The sequence below is a fragment of the Cupressus sempervirens genome, chromosome 1 (genome assembly GCF_028749045.1).
Source record: "Cupressus sempervirens isolate cs-2001-9-10 chromosome 1, ASM2874904v1, whole genome shotgun sequence".
Lineage (NCBI taxonomy): Eukaryota > Viridiplantae > Streptophyta > Pinopsida > Cupressales > Cupressaceae > Cupressus > Cupressus sempervirens.
In genome coordinates, this window is record NC_143118.1 from 666,558,601 (window position 1) to 666,575,918 (window position 17,318).

At 36.0% G+C, this 17,318-nt stretch overlaps 1 pseudogene; it reads right to left on the reverse strand.

Moving 5' to 3' along the window:
• Nucleotides 1–16,174: 16,174 nt before the first annotated feature.
• LOC149579646 (mannan endo-1,4-beta-mannosidase 1 pseudogene) lies at nucleotides 16,175–16,873 on the reverse strand (annotated as a pseudogene).
• Nucleotides 16,874–17,318: the final 445 nt, after the last annotated feature.

Sequence of the window (17,318 nt, forward strand, 5' to 3'; positions counted from 1 at the left end):
ATCTTTACAATACAATTTGATAAATGCACTTTCTCCCTAAGTCTTATGAATTATGAATAATGAATAAAAAATGCAAAAATAAATAACAAATCCATTTCACCTTTAATCAAATCTATATTTCTCCCTTTACCTTTATTTGACATCTCATTCACAATTCAATACTCTTTCCTTATTTTAGGAAACTCTTTTCCCCCTTGTTTTTAAACACTAAATATGACTGCTATTGAGGCTAAATGAGTGGAAATAATCCATATTTTTTATGAATTTCTTATAAACTCTGGTAATCATGGTCAGTGCATGATCCCATTTGGTTCTTGTTTTTGCCAAAAAATTATTCCGCAACTATAATCTTGCTTTGAAATCAATTAAACTATTAACCATAGAAAGATTATGATCTTCTATGATAAGATCCTGGGCTATTTTCAGTTCTTTTTGCATGACCTCCAAATGAGGTATCCTCATTTCTTGAATAGAGATCAATTTGGATCTCATGTTGTTGTTAGCGACCTAAAACTCAACCAATATGCCTTGAGCATTCAATAGATTATTGTAATGATCAATACTTGATCTTGTTGAGTGTGAAATAATGATGCTAGATCTCTTCATCTCAGCCTAAATTTTATTTATTTGTTCCTGAATATTATTAGTGAATCTTGGTATATCTGAATTTTTTTTGTACAAATGTTGTACCTTTTGAATTGACTTGATCATAACTTGTACTTTCTCCTGTATTTGCACTTTTATGATCAACAATGATTATGGAAACTTTTTTTGTAACCTTAGTTTCAAACCTTCTAGCTGACCAATCCATTAGCTTCTCATTTGATCCCATACTTTCAACATTCACTTGATCAACTATATTTACAAGATAGTTTATGATTGGTACATCTTCTTCAAAATTCAGAATGTCAAAAGCATCAACAAAACTATGCTTTACATCGTACAATACATGTTTATATTTTAGCTCTCTTCTTAGCTTTTCTTGTCTCCTCTTCTTTGCTAAAACTTCTTGCAGAAAGATAGTTTTCTCCAAGGTGAGATTTTCTAGGTCCAATTGTGGCATCTCAATGATTTCATCTAGACTAACCTCAATATTTGGTGAAACATCTTTTATTGCCTTCCTCTTTCTGCTAGGTGAAGGAGTGATGTTGCTTGACACTTCATTGAGAGTTGGTGAAGGGGTGTCACCACTAGATCGTGCTTATGTATCTATGCTCAAGACAACAATAGTTGAACTCTATTAAGCTTGATTTGATTCTTTTGTTGGAAATTGTCTAGTTAGATGTCTAAAGTATTGTTTTTTATGGAAACATGTATTTGATATTCTATATATGCAATTAGAGTTAGAAATTTGTTGAAATGTTAGATTGTAGTAGTATAGAGACATACATGACATGTATAGATGAATGAGTTTGAGTTAGGACATGTGTGGTTGAGGATTGATAGTTGACAGTATCATAATGACATATGTTAGTGTGCTGACCTATATAGATAGTACGATGCAAGTTATAGTTGATTTACCAGTTCTAGAATCTAACAGAGCATAATAGAGCATGACACTTTATTGGATTATACAACTTAAGGAATTATTTTGGTAACAAAACAATTACTAAGTCATGATGGGCCAACATTTTAGATGTTAATCCCTAAGTGATTTTATATTAAGTCAAGAATGTGAAGACATGAAGGCTGACTAAGTTGAGATTTATTAATTTGTGAAATATAAGTAAAGATCTTATCTTCTGCAGATAATGTGAATTATGTATGTGATGTGAACTACTATCAAGAAAGCTTATATGATATACGAGCCTTATACAATGCAAAATCTGATGTATGACAAGAGAAGTGCAAGATACAACAGTAATACAATATTGTATGTATACCTATTCTTGTGAAGAACTTAATTGTATAAATGCATGTTAGGGCAGTGGGTTCTTTTTGCATACATTTCATTTGATCTACCAACTCCTAACAGGGTTGAAGCAACTCCTAATAGGGTTGAGACTTTTAATAGGGCCTAGTCCTCTAACAAAGACTCAAGACACTATATGTATTTCATGGATTTCTAATAGGGTCAATATTGTTAACATGAGTCTTTTGTTTAGTGGATCATCTTGTGGGTATCATCCCCACCAAGGTTTTCCCTTGGCTGGGGTTTCTCTAGTTAAAAAATAATAGTATTAGGAGTTTTCTTTGTGCATGGTTATATTTAATAGTCAATTTTTTTGGCTTACTGTGATATGCAAGTTATAAAGTAATTAACAATATTTAGTTGTGGGAAAAAGTTTGTAGAATACTGATTCATCCCTATCTCAGTATTATCTATTTCTAACAATTGGTATTAGAGCTCAGTTACTTAGAAGAGGCTTAATAGATTGAGTAAGGTCCTTAAAAATATGGAATAGTTGAATAGAAACCTTGAAGAAGTTCTTGAACAAATTGACCTTCTTACAGAAGAAAGAGACAACCTGAAAGATATGTATAAAGATGCAAAAGTTTACATTGGCAAATTGAAAGATAAGATTGATGATTTGAAATCTGGTAGGGAATCAAAAGTGCAATCTAGTGACAATGATGAAGTAAGAATTCTAGAGAAACAAAATAAGATCTTGAAGCATGAGTTGAAAATTGTTAAACTTAAGTCTTAAGAAGGATAATAGAAAAGCCGAACCTGATCTGAAATCTAAGAATGCAAACCTTAGATTCCAGTTGAGTCAAGTAATATCTAAATTAGATCTCTCAAGATTGAGCATGCAGAATTAGAAAAGTACAATATCATTATGAAATGAGAATTTTCACAAGCTAAATAATAGTTATAAAGACTTTATTCTAGTAGTGAGAAAATTGATGAGCATATATTTTACCAGAGACCCTCTTATGATAAGACATGTCTTGCATATTTTATTGGAGAGAAATTAGCTAAGAAAGTTGAAATTAGAAAAGAACCAGATCCAATTGTTGAATCACCTAAAGAATCTGATTAGAGTAAGATTGAATCAAGCACAACTACTGAAGTATCTAAAGAGATTAAAGTAGTTGATTTATCTGCAAAACATGATGAACCAAAGGTGATGCAAGAGCATCCAGAGGTATAAGGGCAATCCTGTGTCACCCAAAAAAAAAATGTACTTAGACTTACTTTTTGTTTCATGTCTTTACATTTTTGGATACCCATTTGGGTCAAATAAAGGTTCCAACTCTCACAGTTCCACTATCAGTGTGTTTGAAAATCTCCAAAAAATAGGAGCATGCAATTTGGCCATCATTTTGGTGACCTAGAAGCTGTGAATTGGCCAGATGAATGTAATTGTGATTTAGAGCATTTAAAAAAAAAATCAGGTCAAAAGGCCCCACGGTTTGAAAGTTATTGCAGTTTTTTGGGTTTTGGAGACCTCCTAAGAATGCTTCAAAGTCAGGTTTGGGGAATTAAATGACCTTGAAAAGGGTCAAAAAATGGGGGACGAGAAAATCTGGTCCATAGGGCTATAGAGCACTTCGAGAGATTTCCAAAAATGTAAACGGTTCATCAATCGGAGCTATGGTTCAAAAGTTATGCCTCCTGAAAGTTCGGCTACCATTTTTGGATTCTTCTAGATTTGCACCGACTTCTAACACAGCTTCTGGAACCTTCTATTTTGTTGGTGGATGCCTACTAGCACTTTCTAGAATGTACTCCTAGTCCTTAACCCTCCAGGGTCTATTTAAGGAGATTTTTGGCATTGTAAAAGGCAGTTCGGAGTGGAGTTTGAGAGGAGGGGCTAAAAGGAGAAATATTCTCCAGATTTATTCTATTGTAAGCCCTTAGGGCATGTTCTGAAGTTTATTTTCTCTGTACTATTTGTACTAGTTTATTTTCTCAGTTAATATAATTTCCCTTTTCTGTTGTGTCCATTCTGTTCTTGGGTTGTGTCCCCATCAAGTGGTATCAGAGCGGGTTTTCCTGAGTGTGTAGACAGAGCGTTGACTGTGAGGTAGTTTGCACCAGGACTGTGTGGTTGTGGGTTCGAGTTAGAAGATGCCTCCATGAAGAGAGTGTGGTGGAAGGGCCAGAGCTATTGATCCTGAGGAGGTTAGAGCCCTCCAGAGGCAGGTACAAGCATTGCAAGAGGAGCTTCGTAGAGGAGCAAATGTTGCTGCATGTGACAATAGTGAGGATGACAATAAAGAGGAAGTAATGGGACCAGAAGAGGAAGTTGACGGGGAAGTTTTGATTCCTGTAGAGGAAAGGCTTTTTAGGGCCATTACTAAGTTTGGAAAAAGACCTACAATTGAAGTGGGTATATTTTCAAGAAATCTAAAACTAGATGAGTTGATTGATTGGATCAATGAACTGGAAGAATAATTTAAGTATGAGGATATAAGGGACCCAGATAGGGTTAAGTTTGCAAAGGCCAAACTGAAAGGCCATGCCAAAATCTAGTGGCAAGAGGTCCAACTGGAAAGACTTAGAAGAGGAAAGGAGAAGATCACAAGATGGGATCGCATGGTGGACAAATTGAAGAAGTAGTTCATTCCTGTGGACTACGAGCTTGATCTGTTTAAGAAGATGCATGGGTTAAAGCAAGCAGGAAGATCAGTCCAAGAATATACAGAGGAGTTTTACCCACTCCTTATTAGAGCAGGGCATGCAGAAGCAAATAAGGAGAAGGTTTCTCGTTATATCAGTGGGTTGCGACCTAGCATCTAGGAGGAATTAAGTCTGGTAAGAATGACCAGTGTTGAAGAAGCATACCAGTTTGCCCTACAAGTTGAAGAGAAGCTGAATAAAAGGTTTGAAGGAAGACAAAGAGGGAATGGTCAAGGAGGAAGGGGAAGCGGTAGATCATCTGGAGGCTGCAATGAAACCCAAAAGAAAAATGAAGATGTGAGTACTAGCAAAAATTAGAGGAATGAGGGTTTCAACCGCTCCCATGATGAAGACTTTGGAAATCAAAGAGGAAGAGGTAGAGGACATGGACAAGGAAGAGGAGGCTTCCGTGGTACCTATTTCCATTGCAATGAAGAAGGTCATCGTGCCTTTGAATGCCCTCAACGACAAGGAAGGAAAGATAGGAGAGCTGAGGGCCAAGCTAGGGTTGCTCATGTGGATGAGGATGCACAATCATCACATTCAGAGGATGCAGAAAGAGGAGAGACCTTGGTAAATGAAAGAGTCCTACTAAGTGGTGAGAATGAACTAGGGCAACGGAGGAGTTTGTTCCGTACCAGATGCAAGTGTGAGGATAAATGTTGTGATGTGATCATTGATGGTGGTAGCACTGATAACTTGGTATCAGAAGAGACGGTCTCTAAGCTAAAGCTCAAGAGGGAGAAACATCCCCAGCCCTATCGGATTTCTTGGGTAAAAGATGATCATAAGGTCCTGGTAAGTGAACAATGTTTAGTAAAATTCAAAATTGGGAGTTACCATGATGAAGTTCTCTGTGATGTTATTTCAATGGATGTTTACCATCTATTGTTGGGTAGACCATGGCAATTTGATAGACATGCAATACATGATGGACATGCAAACACATACTCTCTGACAAAGGATGGAGTTCACCACAAATTGAAGCCCATGAAAAAGGAAGGTGAAAAGGTATGTAGCAGTGCTAGGATTTCTCTTGTTGATGGAAGGAAGTTTTTAGATGGCATGAAACATCAGCATATATGCTATGCTTTGATTCCTAGGAAAGATAAAGAAGGTAGTAGTGAAATACCATTTGAAGTTTTAGATTTACTAGGGGAATTTGGAGATATTATCTCTGATAATGTTCCAGATGGATTGCCACCAATAAGGCAAATCAGTCATCAGATAGATATGATTCCAGGAGTTAGTTTTCCTAACAAGGCTGCTCACAGGATGACTCCTACTGAAACAGAGGAGCTAAATAGACAGGTTCAGGAGCTGTTGAGGAAGGGCTTGATTCGAGAGAGCCCGAGTCCATGTGTAGTACCTGCAGTACTTGCACCAAAGAAGGATGGAGAGTGGAGGATGCGTACAGATTCTCGAGCTATAAATAGGATAACCATCAAGTACCGATTTCCTTTACCAAGGATGGATGATCTTATGGACTGCTTGAGTGGAGCTCAGTACTTCACAAAGATAGATCTGAAGAGTGGCTATCATTAGATATGGATTCGAGAAGGAGATGCATGGAAAATAGCCTTCAAGACCAAGGAGGGTCTTTATGAGTGGTTAGTCATGCCCTTTGGATTGACGAACGCCCCAAGCACCTTCATGCGGCTCATGAATGAGGTACTTAAGAAGTTCTTGGGAAAATTTGTTATTGTCTATTTGGATGATATTTTAATTTTCAGCAAGACTTTGGAAGAACATTTACTGCATATTCGTAGTGTCCTTGAAAGGGTAAGGGAAGAGAAACTGTTAATTAATCTAAAGAAGTGTGTCTTTGCAAAAAGGGAGTTAGTCTATTTGGGATTTGTTATATCACCTGAAGGTCTCAAAATGGATCCAGAAAAGGTAAAAGCCATCTTGGAATGGCCTACTCCAAGGCCTGCTACTGAGGTAAGATCATTTCATGGTCTGGTTAGTTTTTACAGGAAGTTTATTAAGAATTTCAGTGGCATATGTGCACCCCTAACTGATACAATAAGAGGGGATAGAAAAGAGTTCAAATGGACTGCAGCAGCTACGAGAAGTTTTGAATTGCTGAAGAAGAAGGTGACAGAACAGCCTGTGTTGGCACTTCCAGATTTTAGAAAAGTGTTCCAAGTGGATTGTGATGCTAGTGGCAGTGCTATTGGGGCTGTATTAAGCCAAGAAGGTAAGCCTATTGCATATTTTAGTGAAAAATTGAATGATGCAAAGAAGAAGTATTCTGTTTATGATCAAGAATTCTATGCAATAGTTCAAGCCTTAAAGAAATGGAGGCATTATTTATTGCCAAAGGAATTTGTTTTGTATACTGATCATCAAGCATTATAGTACCTAAATAGCCAAGGTAAATTGAATCAGAGGCATATGAAGTGGGTAGAATTCTTGCAGAGTTATACATTTGTGTTGAAGCATAGAAGTGGAAAATCTAACAGGGTTGCAGATGCACTAAGTAGGAGACATTTGTTGCTTACAACAATGCAGGTTGAAGTAGTTGGGTTTGATGAACTCAAAAATTTGTACCTTGAGGATCCTGATTTTGCTGAAGCATGGAAAGCTTGTAAAGAACCTGTTGCTGTGGATAGAACCAAGTGGTTAGACTATTTGATTTAGGATGGCATGTTGTTCAAAGGTAGTCAATTGTGCATTCCAAGGAGTTCCATGAGGGAAAATCTGATTAAGGAGAAACACAGTGGAGGGATGGCAGGACATTTTGGTCGAGATAAGACCATTGCCATTCTTAGAGAACATTATTTTTGGCCTCAAATTTCACAGGATGTGAAGAAGTTCGTACAAAGTTGCCAGGTTTGCCAAGTTGCCAAGGGGTTTAGTCACGATATTGGCCTATATCAGCCGTTGCTTGTTCCATCAAGGCCATGGGAGGACATAAGTATGGATTTTGTTCTTGGATTTCCAAGGACACAAAGGGGTAATGACTCAGTATTCGTGGTGGTTGATAGGTTCTCCAAAATGGCACATTTCATTCCATGCCACAAAACTCATGATGTTGTCCATATTGCAGACTTGTTTTTCAAAGAGGTGGTAAGACTACATGGTCTTCCAAGGAGTATAGTTTTTGACAGAGACACTAAATTTGTGGGGTATTTCTGGAGGACATTATGGAAAAAGTTGAGAACAGACTTGAAATTCAGTTTCACGCATCACCCACAAACTGACGGTCAAACAGAAGTCTGGGTAATTTGTTGAGATGTTTAGTTGGGGATAAGCCCAAGGGATGGGATTTGATTTTACCACAGGCAGAGTTTGCTTATAATAACTCTGTAAATAGGAGTACTAGAAAATCACCATTCCAAATTGTATATGGGAATAGCCCAAGGACTGCACCAGAGCTGAGGAAGATAGAACAAGGGGAGAGGACAAGTGCTGAAGCTGAGGAATTTGCTGAACATATCAAGCGTCTACATGAGGAGGTTCAGGCACACATAACCAAGATGAATCAAGAGTATAAAGCTAGGGCTGATCAAAGGAGAAGACATAAGGAATTCCAAGTAGGAGATTTAGTCATGGTACACTTATGAAAAGAAAGATTTTCAGCCAGTACTTACAACAAGCTGAAAATGAAGAAATTTGGCCCCTGCAAAATTTTGAAGAAACATGACTCAGGAAATGCATATGAAGTGGAGCTGCCAGATGGTATTCAGATTTCTCCCATTTTCAACATTGCAGATTTAACAGAGTATCATGATGATGGTGCAGATGAGGAGCTGGTGTTAGAGCCATGTCCAATTCCTGCTTCTAAGAAGGAGGAGATAGAAGACATTCTAGATCATCGTGTGGGTAGGAGTACCAGAAACAGGTAGTATGAAGAGTATTTGGTCAAATGGAAAGGATGACCAATCGAGGACTCAACTTGGATTTCAGCAGCTGAGGTTTCCCATTTGGGATTTCCTCTACCATCCATAAAGTGACAGGGTCACTTTTCAATCTACCCTGGGTGTCTGATGTAGGAGCATCTAGAGGTATAAGGGCAATCCTGTGTCACCCAAAAAAAAAATGTACTTAGACTTAGTTTCTGTTTCATGTCTTTACATTTTTGGATACTCATTTGGGTCAAATAAAGGTTCCAACTCTCACAGTTCCATTATCAGTGTGTTTGAAAATCCCAAAAAAATAGGAGCATGCAATTTGGCCATCATTTTGGTGATCTAGAAGGTGTGAATTGGCCAGATGAATGTAATTTTGATTTAGATCATTCCAGAAAAAGAATCAAGTCAAAAGGCCCCACGGTTTGAAAGTTATTACAATTTTTTGGGTTTTGGAGACCTCCTAAGAATGCTTCAAAGTCAAGTTTGGGGCATTAAATGACCTCAAAAAGGGTCAAAAAATGGGGGACGAGTGAAGCTGGTCAATAGGGCTATAGAGCGCTTCAAGAGCTTTCTGAAAATGTAAACGGTTCGTCAATCGGAGCTACGGTTCAAAAGTTATGCCTCCCGGAAGTTTGGCTACCATTTTTGGATTCTTCTAGATTTGCACCGACTTCTAACGCAGCTTCTGGAACCTTCTATTTTGTCAGTGGATGCCTACTAGCACTTTCTAGAATGTACTCCTAGTCCTTAACCCTCCAAGGTCTATTTAAGAAGATTTCTGGCATTGTAAAAGGCAGTTGGGAATGGAGTTTGAGAGGAGGGGCTAAAAGGAGAAATATTCTCCAGATTTATGCTATTGTAAGCCCTTAGGGCATGTTCTAAAGTTTATTTTCTCTGTACTATTTGTACTAGCTTATTTTCTCAGTTAATATAATTTCCCTTTTATGTTGTGTCCATTCTGTTCTTGGGTTGTGTCCCCATCAAAAGGAAACATAGCAAGTCGATAAACCTAAGACAGATGAACCACCCAAGGAAGTTAGAAATGAATTTAGAGGTAGATGTTTCATATGAAATGAAGTTGGTCATATGAAAAAGAGATTTCACATGTAAGTCTTTCAAACCTATAACTAATTTATATTTTTATAATTGTCATGGTTATCGACATAAAGTAGGAGATTGTAAGAAACCTAAGTTTGATAGTAATAATGCAAATAGTAGAATGTTTAGGAATACTAATCCTACAGGTAATGAAAGAGGAAGATCACAAAGCCTATCTAATGATAGAGAGAAACCTAATGGTGAAAGGAAACAATTTGTATATTACAAATGCACCAATCCTCAACATATTGCAAGGAGTTGCAGAGCAACTGAAAATCACAATGGAACCAATTAGAGAAGGAATGGACCTGTATGTCAGTTATGTAATAACTTTGGACATACAAAAAGATTCTATAGAATGGAGAGAAGGAACCTCAACAATGAATCCCAATTATAGAAGGAACAATAATAGGAATGACAAAACAAATGATAACAACATTGAAAATAGTTAGAAATAAGCAGTTAAAGAACATGTTGATGAATTGAAAGAAGTGTGTGAAACCTAAGGATCTAGAAAATTATTATACAATTTTGGAAGAACAATATATTGATGCACATGATGAAATATTATAGTCAACATTTATCTGTGACTCATCCTATTTGAATTAACCATTTCTAGTAAAGGAAGAGCATCAGTTGATCATAACTGATGTTGGAGAAAGAGTTAGAAGTTGCATAGTTAACAATATGTAGAGGACATATAGAGGAAGCTATGGTCAAGTGCGCAAGCATAGATATGATCACAGAAAGTTGTAAGAAAGAAAGAAAGTTTACTGTTAATTAGTGACAAGCTTTGAACTTGTGGCTGATACACATTTACTATGGGGCCAGATTTGAAATGGTTTAAGGATTGCGAACAATATTGTGAGTACATTTGATCATGCAAAGAGTTTAGAACAATTTGCAAGTGTTTTGACATTGAATTGAAGTGTGAAAAGAAGCAATTGAAGTGTGTAGTTGTAGAAGCCCTAAATGTAATATTTAAGGTATTTTACAAAACTCAAATTAAATTTTTAGCGCATACAGTTCAAAATTATGGCAAGCCAAATAATGTATGATTTAAGTGAGAGACCAAGGTATAAGTTCAAGAAACACCCATTTTCTTCTGTCATGGATGATCCACTAGGAGCATTTTCTCAAATCTCATTGAATGTGCTTCATGTAGAAAATGTTCAAATCTACATTCATTATAAATTTGAGAGCATGGAGATGAGGACATACATAACCCTTAAAATTGAATATGAACACCTAAATGAGTTGAATTTGATTAAGTATATGTTCTACATGGAATTTGAAAATCATGAGTGGAGTAGGATTATCTCGAGTAGAGTTTATGAAGAGATGTTTTGGATAGGTGATGTACCGGTTACAATTGACAATGACCTAATTAACAAGCTCACAGGTATGAGAAATGAGGGATGCAGTCCAGTTAATGACAGGAATGTGAGAAAGGTTGTTGAGGCAAAACTTAAGACTAAATTCGATGGTAGGAACATGAGGGTTGATCTAATTTAGAATATTAGAATCATAATACTAAGAAAAATTGTTGGTTACAAGTTAAATCACAGTTCTAGAGTGAACTCAGTACTAGCTGGATTCATGCATGTAACATGTTGGTGTTTTAAAATGTTACACTTCCAATTATCTGATGACAACATAATACATCTAGGGGCAGTTACTTACCATTTGCAACATATCCTTTTAGACACCGGGCCAACTATAAGGCTAGACCCTTCTTCTACTTTAGGCTTTGCAAAACCTAGGCGAGTGTACCTTAGATTCATTTATATGGTACTAGTTGTTCAAAAGCATACACTTGAATCTAAAAAAGTAGATAAAACCCTTATTTCTCCTATACTCATGCAATGACAAAGATGTGTAGTAGCAAATTACAAATCCTATGAAATCCACAAGCTGAGTGAGGGCATCCTTTTAGCTCATAAATGGAAAGGGAAATGGATGATTATAATTTTGATTTCAACATATTCCAAAACATGCAATAGTAAGAATAAATTGATCCTATAGCTGATCAGTGCCTTATCTATTGCATAGTTCCATAAATCACACACATACACCTTTGATACCAGTGACATATTCCATATATCAAGATATTAGATCTACCCTATCACTTTATAAATTAGACATTAGTGTTCATAAAGACCTCATTCTCATGAAATATCCTTCTCTAATAACCAACAATCTTGTCAAATACATCAAGCAATTACTAGGCTCTTCATTCCAACATCAAAACATACAAGACATACAACTGCAAGGGGATGCAAAAGGGTCCAAGTTCTTTGTCCCTAAACCAAAAAAACATTGAAAGCTACAGAGATAAGAGATAATAATTAGAATGAAACTAAGAAGTTTGTTGCTCATTGTATTCATTTCTTTTAACTATACATTCAAGATGCATTTAAATAACTCTTGAAACCACTAAATAGACTAGAACTATCTATATTAGCTTTATTACTATAGTTCATACAAGAGAGAAAGTTGAAGAATATGTTGGAAGATATAGCTCTGGATCCAACCTTGTGGTATCACAGACTAATTGTAACCAACATGGTATCACAACAATGCAAAATATCAAAAACTAGAACCTCTACAATGAGATAGAAATAGAAAGATATAAAAAAAGAATGAAATCTCAAATCTGATATGGAAATGACATGTGTCCACTTGAATCTTTATTCCCTACTATTGCAAAGTATCTCTTTTCTCTCTACAACCAAAATCTAGTATGATCTCATCATTATCTGTAACAAACTTGAAAATATCTCTTTCTAATGATCAAAAACCCTTGTTCTACTAAAATATTAGATATGCATTTGAAATGATAATAAAATCTTCACTAAACTATATTTGGAAGTGAAAAAATCTATCCCCAATTGAATCCCTACTACCTCTAGCATTCATCAAGTTTACTATCTTGCTGAAAATAAGATTTGAACTGCCATACCTAAATGTGGTTGAAAATTGAGTACTTGGGATAAAACCCAGAATAAATCCAATATACTACTTCTTGTACAAAAAAAAACTCCAATTATGAAAATTCATTCTCTCCCAGTTCTAATGATATATAATAGTCCTATGTCAACACATCAGAGATGCCCAAAATCTTTATTTGAAAACTAGGATCCTAAACTGCCTTCACAGGTCTACATCTCATGCAAATAGCTTATGCAAAAATTTAATCCCTTTCTAAAGTTTAAACTTTAGGATATAACATTTTTGATTTCTCAAAACCAAAAATTAATAATAAAATAATTTTTTTTCCATGCTTGTGTATTTTCCCTTCATATTTCATTTGGGTCAATTTAAGTTTGACCGGGCTTCATATTTGTCAGCGTATGATTCACCCAAATTTGCACTGTCATCTACCACTTGGGCACCACATGGCACCCTCTGATTGGTCCACCACTCCACCACGTGGAAGTATCCTATTGGGCCCCTTTACATAGTCACTCTGCCATGTCACCCCTGCTAGGCATCCTGCCATGTCATCATCGATCGACCCTACTGCCATGTTGTGCATTGTCACTTTCTTGCATTCTGTAACAGTCGAGCAACTTCAAAATGCAAGGAAGCACTGACTATAGGATGTGACATGTGTCAAAATTTGAAGCTTCAAATTTTGGATCTACCATGTCATCGCCGACTGCCACGTTTTGGCAAGGCACTTTTCCACATGCACAGTCATCAATTACCACATCACATGTGGGAATGCAACAAGCTGCCACATGTCCTACTTTGCCACATCACCACCTCATTTTTGTGCCAAGTTTAGAAGCCTCTGCCACATGTCACTCTACGGTTCATTATCACATTGTTACATGTTGTGTCTTAGTTGGTCGTCACATCCACATGTACACCATGTCATCATCCCCAGCTTGGGTTCCACATCAAAGTTTCTTTACTATTACCATTAGGGCAGTGCCCACCACATGATCATACCTTACATCTCAAAAGGTGTGAGCCTTTTAGACAAGTTTACTATGTGGGTTATGGTATTTAAAAAGGTTCAAAAATTGCTATGAGAGCAATGTGGGGTAAAAGTACAAAGCTGTGTCACCTTTCAAGATGACTTATTAGAACGACTGAATTTGAGTATTTCTATCTAAAATTAATTTTGTTAAAACATATGATCTAGATAAATTTATTCTAGCTAAGTTATATATGGTCTCACACTTTTCCAATTGAAAATGACTAATAAATGCATGTTTTATACTAGTTTATATCTAATTACTAAGGAAATAAAATTATTTCAGAAAGTGGTGTTTCAATAACTCTTACTATTTTTTATGATATTTTTTTAATAACATATCAACACCATTTTACAGAGCCCAAAGTCAAGAATATTCTCATATAGAGTTTATAGTGTTTTAATTAGATATAGTATATTGTAATTAAAAAATTACAAGCACGTATTTTAACACTTGAAAAGATGTCAATTTTGAGAAAGAAAAAAGTATTGAATCATATCAAAAAAATTTAAAAATTATATGGTGTTCTAGAGGAGAAAGTCCTCTTCTAGAATGTGTAATTTTTCTCTTGGTTAGAATATATTTGTTTTGAAAGATGTGGCAGGAGATGAAAACTATCGATTTTAGGTGAGTTGAAATTTGAATCCTTATAAAAGAAAAAATATAGGTCTAAAGTTGATTTTTATTTTTGATTGTTCTAGCCATATATGTTATCTATAACATAGTCTGAGATCAAAATGAAATAAATTTATTTCCCTATAGTTTTGTGGTGGGAACTAGATCCCCAATTTTCAGTGTTTTTCAATAGCTAAAAATTTGTCTTTAAAAATTAGAAAAATATATTAATTCTTATTCCAAATAATTATTAAAAATTATAACCTAAAATTCATCCATTTCTACACATTTCATTAGTTTAGTTCATTTTTAAATTAAAAATAATAATATCAATTTTATGTCATTTAAGGTAAATGGTTATACTTTTGTTAGCCTTTTCCTTTACAAAAAGGTGACACAAATTTGTGCTTTCACCCTCTAGAATATTTGTTCTTTGCTATTTTTTTCTATTTTCTCTTCTTCTACATTGTTCTTTAGCTCCAAATCTAAAGATTAACCCATAAAATTTGTACAGCCTTTGCATTTCCATGTCCATTCTTGAAGTCGGTTCAACATCTCATCGCAACACAACTTCATGAAGCATATCCTCTGTCATTTTTGGGTAATGACCAGTTTGTATCTCCATCCATAGCTTTAATGATGACATAACAATGGTGCTAGAAGCTTTGTGTAGGTGGTATCCAATACATAACCTACCTCAAATCTGAATCAATCACTGCATTGGCTCATGTGAAGATACTTCTCCACTCTCATGATCAGGTGTCACTTCACTTGGGATTTAGCAGTCCTTAGTGTTTCCCACATACCTAATGTAGTGCTGGAGAAGTCATGAGTTATATCTCATTTCAAATTGCAGAATCTAATTTAAATATAAACCAATTTTAGTCATTCGAGAGGAACCTCCACCATTTGAATGCATATATACGTGGATCATCTCCCTTTTCACTAGGAAATCGATGGAGAAACCACTGCCACAATTTCAAAATTAGTAATGGCTCGGTCAAGGGGAAAATGGGAGACCAATCTTATCCCAACAATACTTGTCTCCCTGCGCATGAGCTTTCCTTAGCAAACAACACCCCATTTCACACTTGCGCGGGCTTTAAAAATCTATAGCTAATGTTAATTTGGTAATCCATGTACGACCTAGGATGTTATAAAGTGCTGAAGCTGGCTGCCATCTCCTTAACCATGCTTCCTCCTTTTAATGCCATGAAGCTCTACATCTAGGTTGTCTCCCCTCATGTCTTTACTAACGCTGACTATAAATTGACCCCCACCTTCTCTGTGGACCAGTTTGTATCTCCATCCACAGCTTCACTGATAACATAAAAATTGTGCTGGCAGCTTTGTGTAGGTGGTATCCAATGCATAACCTACCTTGAATCTAAATCAATCACTACATTGGCTTCATGTGAAGATACTTCTCCACTCTCGTGATTAGGTGTCATTTCAGTTGGGATTTAGCAATCCTTGGTGCTTCCCACATACCTAATGCAGTGCTGGAGAAGTCATGAGTTATATCTCATTTCAAATTCTGGAAAATGATTTAAATATAAACCAATTTAAGTAATTCAAGAGGAACCTCCACCATTTGAATGCATATATACGTGGATCATCTCCCTTTTAACTGGAAAATTGATGGAGAAATCACTGACACAATTTCAAAATTAGTAATGGCTCGGTCAAAGGGAAAAGGGGAGACCAATCTTATCCCAACAATAATTGTCTCCCTGCGCACGAGCTTTCCTCAGCAAACAACACCCCCTTTCACACTTGTGTGGGCTTTAAAAATCTACTACTAATGTTAATTTGGGAATCCATGTACAACCTAGGATGTTATAAAGTGTTGAAGCTGGCTGCCATCTCCTTAACCATGCCTCCTCCTTTTAATGCCATGAAGCTCTACATCTAGGTCATCTCCCCTCATGTCTTTACTGACATTGACTACAAATTGACCCCCACCTTCTCTGCGGCTAGTAACTGCGGGTTCCTTTATTACTCTAAGAAGCTTCATGAGCCGACTGCTCCATGGCTTGCTTCCTGCACAATCATCCTTCCTCTTGTATATGTTGCCTTAAGGTTTTCCCAAACTTGACAAACAATATTGGTTTATTCATGACTTTGTGGGCATCATGCGAGTGGGTCTCAATCCACTTTTCTAGAAAGGAAAGTTGAGCTCCATCATCTAAACCTTACAACCAAATATTTGTGTAGGAGTGAACAGTTGCAAAATCAACATCTTTGATTTGATTATTAGTGATGAAATCCATTCCCATTGAGAAGCCTAGATTAACATCTATTTTGTAGTCCAAAGAAACCTTCAATACCTGGTTCAAGAAGGTGGTTTCCATCAATATATTTGATATGGACAACCATTTCTTCTATCCATGCTTGGATAGATCTTCTAGATGTATCACTCTAATAATGGGGTTCATTAATGAGCTCCTATGAAAAATAGTGGGTTCATCCTTATATGCTACTCTTGTAATGGTATTTACCCTAGTCAAACAATCTTGACATGATTCTTGTAGTAGCCTTTGATTTTTAGCTTGGTGAACAACTACATTAAATTTGGAGGGAAAAACCAATATTTTGATTGGATGTGCAATGCAGGGCATTCTGTGAGCTTTGAAGATGAACCTAATGTTGTAATTTTTAGCCTCGAAAACCATTGAGTCTAGAGCCTAAAAAACTTGTTCATTATAAACACCAAGAAAAACTTGTAATGCCTTATATTTGCACCACATGAATTCATCATAAGATTATTCTTTGCACCTCAATGTGTGAACAATCCCTCACTCTTATGGATTTAAAATGTTATATGTATATTGAAAAATTTACAATGACTCAAACCATTATAATATTTCTCTTTTAAAACATTCTCTGTTTTAGCCCTGATCCATATCTCAACAATTAGATGATATGAGTCAGGCCCAAAAGTGGGTCTAACTAATTTTTTTTTGCTTCGAACTAGAACACCCGACCTTTGGAATCCACTAATTTATCCCTTTTGAACTGACTAAAATCAATTCAGACCATTGCTTGATCATATTTAACTTAATTTTTAACCTTTTGCAAATTGTCCAAATTTGTGCCAAGGGGTCCTTTGACTAGCCTTAAAAATTGAATGAAACACCTGACTAAGCTCTGAAAATAGACATACTAATTCTTTGTTCCACATTCTCTTACCCT